A 7,777-nucleotide genomic window follows, 5' to 3' on the forward strand; every position below is an offset into this window, starting at 1 on the left:
GTCTTCCTCCCTGCGCTCCCTTGGCCGTCTCCTTCCCGTGAGAACCTCCACTGCTCCTCCTGCGCCGTCTACCTCCGAGCTTGCGAGCGTGGGCACGCGTCCGCGGCGCCGGACACGCGTCCGCGGCAGTGCCAGCGCGGCACCCCCTTCCCCGCCTATATAAGGCCACCCCGACCCTGTCTTGCTTCACCACTGGCCTCTAGCACTTCCTCTAGCTTCCCCTGACCTCTTCCTCGAGCCCGAGACACCCTCCACGACCACCATTGCCGCCGGCCATGCTCAGCTAAATTCACTAAACACCGCCCCCCTCCTTGCCTTCCACCACCACCAGAGGTCTCCACCACCACCCTCGAGCCACCCCAGCACATCTCCTTCTTCTCTGGTGGCTGTTTGCCTCAAGCTCGACGGCGTCCGAAGCTCTAGTCCGCCACGGTCGAGGCCCTGCTTCGTCCCGCACTCGCCGACATGCGTGAGGAGCCCAGGCGGATGCGCCTCTCCGGTGGCCGGGGCGCCACCTGAGGTGGACCGAGCCGCAGGAACGGCCGCCGGCGCCAAGCCTCCGCTCTGCCCCATCGAACGAGCGAGGAGTTGAAGACGATGACCGCACCAGAGGACCCCACCTACCCGCGGGCCCACTAGTCAGTCGCTGAGGCATTGACTCGGGCTCGCCGACGTGGATAAGTGGCGGACCCCGCCTGTAAGTCTCACATGTTGACCCAAGCTGCTGAGGTGGATAAGTGAAAGTGTATTCCTCGGAGTATGTTTTCCTCCACCGAAAGTGTATTTCTCTAATTGCGCATTCTGTTTTTCTGTCCACACCCTGTTTGAAAATATTTTCGTTACAGATGGGTCCCTGGCAGTCAAACGTTCATATCTTTTTAACCGTAGCTCCAAATCAGGTGATTCCAAAGCCCACTTATTCGTTTCGTCGAGCCCTCATTTTCACCATGTCTTGACATTCTGAAAATGACCATTTTGCGCCTGCCCTTGTTCAGCCCCCTCCGAGAGAGTATGATTTCCGGCGATTCTTTCCACGAGCTTGTCGCAATTTCTCCCAGTGATTTCTTCCACCCCAGGAAAGCCACACCCTCCATTTGCATCACTGTAATGTAGTGACATGGTTTAATCTATTTGAACTTGTTTAAAATATTGCTTTAGCTACATGACTTTGTGCATGGCATTTTCTCGGAGTATTATTTTGATCTTGCTATTGCCATGCTATTGTTTGGATTACTAGGAGTTATGCTTGTAGTTGATGAGTATCATGTTGTCATTGGAGTATTAGTGGTTGGTATTATGATTATTTCCATGATGGTATCTGTTATTATATTTTGGAGTATTACTTTAGATATGATGCTGCCTTTGGATTATTAGTGGTTAGTATGATTATTTTCATGATGCTAGTTGATGTTCTTTTACTTGGAGCATTATTTTCGGGGATGTTGTTTACATGGGGATCTTAGCCGAATAGCTTTATTCTTGTTATTGGAGTAGTAGGATTATTGTTTTCGGATTCATCATGATGGTAGTGTTGTGCTACCCTTGGAGTATCTTGAGATGATGATATTATGCTTGGATTGTTTGTTGGATATTGCTATGACTTGGATTATAGTTTGATAGTTGACATCGGAGTATCAATTATCACAATTATATTTTTGGGGTTAAATTCCGTCATTAAGTTGGTCAGGTGCCACCGAACCGGGCTTTTTCCAGTGCAACCACATTTGCCTTTTAGGAAGGCCCTAATGTGACACCCTCGGTTACTGTTGTTAATCTCGCTTCACCTCAGTTACTGTTGTTAATCTCGCGTTAGTTCGAAACCAATCCAAATTCAAATTTGAAAATCAAGTCAAACATTAAAAGTTTTGAAACACTAAAACTAAAATGCTCAAAATGGGACAAATAAATTCTAAGTAATAATGGTGGAGAAACCATATTTTTTATAAAAATTTAGTTGCACTTAAATAGTTAAAACAATAGGTAAAACAATTAAATAATTGCCTTTTGTAATTCATAAAATATTAAACCATTCATTTAGTTGCCCAAAAGTTAATGGGGCAGTAGCATAATTAATAGTACTAATATATCAACTGTTTTTATATTTTCTAATACTAAAATAAATTAGAAACTAAAAGAAAACATTACAAAAAAGAAAGACTAAAAACAAAAGAGGACCCCCTGGCCAACTGGGCCAATAGGCCCAGCTGGCCACCCACGCGGCCCAGCCGGCACACCCCGGCTGTATAATCTCACTCCCCCGTAACCCTAGCCCAACTACCCCACTCCCCCACGTCTCTCTTGTTCTCCCCCACCCTCGCTAGATCTGGATCGAGCCCGATCCCCTCGCTCCACACGCGCCGCTACACACCCGCGCTTGTGTAGGGCAGCACCCCGCCCCGCCTAGTGCGCCTCCTACCTCCCGTCGGCGACCTCGCCAACCTCCTGCTCCACATCGCGCATCGGATGCCCTTGCCAGAGACCAGCTGCCTCCGTCGCATGCCATCAGCCTCGCCTGCCGTCACCACGCCGCCGCCCGAGGACCTCATCACCGTCACCTCCCCGCCTCGCCCCACGCTCGGACGCCAACACCGTTCGTCGTTGTCGCCTCCTCATCCCCGCCGCCGGGCTCTGTCGCTAGATCGACCGAGGCCACCGACACCCACCGCTCAACCCCGTCGCCCTCGGAGCTCGTCGCCGTCGCTCGGAACGCCCCTCGCCGGAAGCATCCTTGCCGGATCTCCTCCCCACCGGAACATCGTCTCCGACCTCCTCCCCGACCACCACTGCCCGAACCCCTACAACCCCGGTGAGGCCCTCGGCCTCTCGTCCTCTCCCCGCACTCGCCGTCCGCCCGATGCTACCCCGTGGTTGCGGCATCCTCCCCGCGCCATGACTGGACCGACGTCCCCCGCGCGCCCACCGTGGCCACGCCTCGCACGCACCCCTCCCCGTGCGCGCCCATCATGGCCGCCTCCACCGCTCTGCTTCCCCTCGCCTTCGGCGCCCCGCCGCTCGCCCGGGCCACACCCTGCCCCCCGTTGCAGCCGCCCAACCGCCGGTGCCGCCGGCTGCGCACACCCATGCGGCCTCATTCCGCTGCACCCCCCTGCGGGCGAGCGCCCGTTCAGGTGCGCCTGCGCCCGCCCCGTTTCGCCAGCGCCCAAACCCGCTATGGCCCTTAGGGCCTATGACATGTGAGGCCTAGCCCCAGAATGATTTTATAAAAAAAGATATTAAAATAATAATAATAATAAAAAGAAATTTAATTAACTAATTAATTAATTAATCGTAATTAGATTAATCTAATCACTAATTAACCTAATTAACTGTTAGTTAACTAATCAGTCAATAAACAGCCGGGACCCACGCGTCTGTTTGACCAGTCAACACCTCTGTTGACTGCTGACATCATGCTGACGTCATGCTGATGTAATAATACTAATTTTGAATTAATTTAATTATAGTAAATTAGAAAATGATATTAAAACTATAGAAATTAATAATAAATAAACTGTAGCTCGGATGGAAAAACTTTGTACATGAAAGTTGCTCAGAATGATGGGATGAATTTGGATACGCTGCCCGTTCGTCCGCCACGCGTCCCTAGCATAGTGAACCTGCAACATTTCACCTCAGTTTCTTCTGTCCGAAAATGCGAAACACCGGGGATACTTTCCCGGATGTTTTCCCCCTTCGCCGGTACCACCTATCCCTGCGTTAGATCACCCCTGGCACCGTGTATTGCCTTGTTATATTTTGTGATGCTTTCTTTGCTCCGTATTTACTGTCTCTTCCCCCTCTTCTTCTCCGATAGACCCCCAGACCGGCGTTGATGTGATTGAGTACGACTACGTCACTGACGACCCCTCCTTCCCAGAGCAACCAGGCAAGCCCCACCCTGATCACCAGATATCGCCTATTCTTCTCTATACTTCTTGCATTAGAGTAGTGTAGCATGCTATAGTTCGCTTATTCCTATTCTGTTGCATAGCCTATCATTGTTGCTACAATTGTTGATACCTTACCCACAATCCTAAATGCTTAGATAGGATGCTAGTTTATCATCAGTGGCGCTACATTCTTGTCAGTCTGCCTCGCTGCAGCCGCCCAACCGTCGGTGCCGCAGGCGCCGCGCGCCCCTGCGGCCTCATTCCGCTGCACCCCCTGCGGGCGAGCGCCCGTTCAGGTGCGCCTGCGCCCGCCCCGTTTCGCCAGTGCCCAAACCCGCTATGGCCCTTAGGGCCTATGACATGTGGGGCCTAGCCCCCAGAACGATTTTATATAAAAAAAGAGATTAAAAAAAGAATAAAAAAAATTTAATTAATTAATTAATTAATTTAATTAATCATAATTAGATTAATCTAATCACTAATTAACCTAATTAACTGTTAGTTAACTAATCAGTCGATGACACCCGGGACCCACGCGTCTGTTTGACCAGTCAACACCTCTGTTGACTGCTGACGTCATGCGGATGCAATAATACTAATTTTGAATTAATTTAATAATAATAAATTAGAAAATGATTTTAAAACTTTAAATATTAACAATAAATAAACCGTAGCTCGGATGGAAAAACTTTGTACATGGAAGTTGCTCAGAATGACGGGACGAATTTGGATACGCTACCCGTTTGATCGCCACGCTTCCCTAGCATAGTGAACCTGCAACATTTCACCTCCGTTTCTTCTGTCCGAAAACGCGAAACACCGGGGATACTTTCCCGGATGTTTTCCCCCTTCGCTGGTACCACCTATCCCTGCGATAGATCACCCCTGGCACCACATATTGCCTTGTTATATTTTGCGATGTTTTGTTTGCTCCGTATTTACTGTCTCTCCCCCTCTTCTTCTCCGGTAGACCCCAAGACCGACGTTGATGCGATTGAGTACAACTACGTCACCGATGACCCCTCCTTGCCAAAGCAACCAGGCAAGCCCCCCCCCTTGATCACCAGATATCGCCTATTCTTCTCTATACTGCTTGCATTAGAGTAGTGTAGCATGTTACTGTTCGGTTATTCCTATTCTATTGCATAGCCTGTCATTGTTGCTACAGTTGTTGATACCTTACCCGCAATCCTAAATGCTTAGTATCGGATGCTAGTTTATCATCAGTGGCCCTACATTCTTGTTAATCTGCCTTGCTATACTATCGGGCCGTGATCACTCGGGAGGTGATCACGGGTATATACATACTATACAGATGGTGACTAAAGTCGGGTTGGCTCGTTGAGTACCCGCAAGTGATTCGAATATGGGGGCTGAATGGACAGGTGGCTCCATCCCGGTAGAGGTGGGCCTGGGTTCCCGACGGCCCCCGACTATTACTTTGTGGCGGAGCGACAGGGCAGGTTGAGACCATCTAGGCGAGAGGTGGGCCTGGATCTGGTCGGCGTTCGCGGTTACTTCATAATAACACGCTTAACGACATCTTGGTATTTGATCTGAGTCTGTCCACTGGCCTATACGCACTAACCAACTACGCGGGTTCTTGGGCTATATGGATTACAAGAAACAATAAGATTTTTGAAAACATTCAGCCATCTTTCCAAGGTTGGAAGCACATTTACTTTGAGGAACTGAAGTTGTTGTCCCACAGGACCAAGGCTAAATATGCTGCTGAGTTCAACTCCTGGCTGGCTAGCTTGCTAGTCTCTTGAGGACTCCTTCCTCTTGTATTAGATTTTTTTAGTTTTAGTCTTTCTTTTCCTTCCAAGGGCTCACCTCAAGCCCTTGTTTGTATTTTCCTTTGTTGTTTTCTCAGTCTTAGCTAGCTACCTTGGCTTGCTGTATAGATTGTTTTTTTCCTTTTCTGTTTGGTCTGTGATACTCTTTTTTATTTATTAATAAAAATTGCAGTGGGGTTTTACCCTACTGTTCATAGTCAAAAACCAACTACACATTAACAGTTATGGGCACTCGACGTCGTGGTATCAGCCGAAGCCTTCTTGACGTCAGCGACTGAGCGGTGCGCGTCGGGTTGGACCGCGTAACACAACTTCCTTTATAATGGAGGTTGCTAGGTATGCTCTCCGGCCGCCCACGCAACGTGCAGGTGTGCTATGGGCGATGGGCCCAGACCCCTGCGCGCATAGGATTTAGACCGGCGTGCTGACCTCTCTGTTGTGCCTAGGTGGGGCTGTGACGTGTTGATCTTCCGAGACCGGGTATGACCCAGGAAAGTGTGTCCGGCTAGAGGGATCAAGCGTGTTGGGTTATGTGGTGCACCCCTACAGGGAAGTTTATCTATTTGAATAGCCGTGTCCCTCAGTAAAAGGACGACCCGAAGTTGTACCTTGACCTTATGACAACTAGAACCGGATACTTAATAAAACACACCCAGACAAGTTCCAAAGACAACCCGATGATTGCTTTCCCACAGGGCGATGAGGGGAGGATCGCCGGGTAGGATTATGCTATGCGATGCTACTTGGAGGACTTCAATCTACTCTCTTCTATATGCTGCAAGACGGAGGCTGCCAGAAGCGTAGTCTTCGATAGGACTAGCTATCCCCCTCTATTCTGGCATTCTGCAGTTCATTCCATCGATATTGCCTCTTTACACATATACCCATGCATATGTAGTGTAGATCCTTGCTTGCGAGTACTTTGGATGAGTACTCACGGTTGCTTTGCTACTTCTTTTCCCCCCTTTCCCGGTTATTGCGATCATATGATGGAGTCCAGGAGCCAGAAGATCCTGAGGATGGTTCTACATGGAGTTCAGCTTCGAGGAGTAGTTAGGAGGTCCCAGGCAGGAGACCTCGCCTTTTCGATCATCGCTACTTTTGTTCTAGCCTTCTTATGGCAAACTTGTTTAACTTATGTCTGAACTCAGATATTGTTGCTTCGGCTGACTCGTTTATGTTCGAGCACTTGTATTCGAGCCCTCGAGGCCCCTAGCTTGTAATATGGTGCTTGTATGACTTATTTTACTTTTAGAGTTGTGTTGTGATATCTTCCCGTGAGTCCCTGATCTTGATCGTACACATTTGCATGCATGATTAGTGTACGATTGAATCGGGTGCATCACACCTAATGTGGTCTATTGTCATGCCTCTCGCCGCTGCCTCCAACGAGGGAAGGTTATGGGCGTGCGGTACCCTGGCCCTGTAAGCAAACATAACCTTGTGTGCCCATAGTTGGTATTGAGATCTCTTGTCCCCGTTTGGGACCGTTTGGTTTTGCCACGATGTGGCCGTTTTGCCACGATTGTGGCCGTTGGTGTCTGGGGTAGACACGGGACCACCCATGACTTAGCCCAGTGGGGAGTGAGTTGGAGTGGCCGAGAGAGTGTCATGGCAGTATATCGGTTTTGTCGGACCGCCGTTGGTCCACCCGAATGGGAGTGCGAGGCCATGGGTTCCGTGGTGTGGGTACAGTGCGCTACCTCTGTAGAGTGTGGGTGTTTAATCTATCGATAGCCGCGTCCTCGATCATGGGCATAAGTTTGTACTAGGTCACACCGTTTGATAAACACTCACATGACGGAATGACTTATAGGTGATGTATATGTTGATATTGTGAGCTGTGACAGTTTGGCAGGATGATGATGATGATGATGTTGGGATGATCTTGAGAAGGATCATTCCGTTTCTGATGTGGTCACGAGGTGATCATGTGGATGTTTCGTTTGTGATCCGTGAGTGATCACCATTCGGTTACGAGGGAACACGTTGAACCCGGTGTGGTTCCGTTTTGGATTTGTGAATGATCACTGTTCATTTACGAGGTAACCCATTGAACTCGGTGTGGTTCCGTTTGTGATCTGTGAG

This window comes from Triticum dicoccoides, chromosome 6B (genome assembly GCF_002162155.2).
Source record: "Triticum dicoccoides isolate Atlit2015 ecotype Zavitan chromosome 6B, WEW_v2.0, whole genome shotgun sequence".
In the NCBI taxonomy this organism is placed as follows: domain Eukaryota; kingdom Viridiplantae; phylum Streptophyta; class Magnoliopsida; order Poales; family Poaceae; genus Triticum; species Triticum dicoccoides.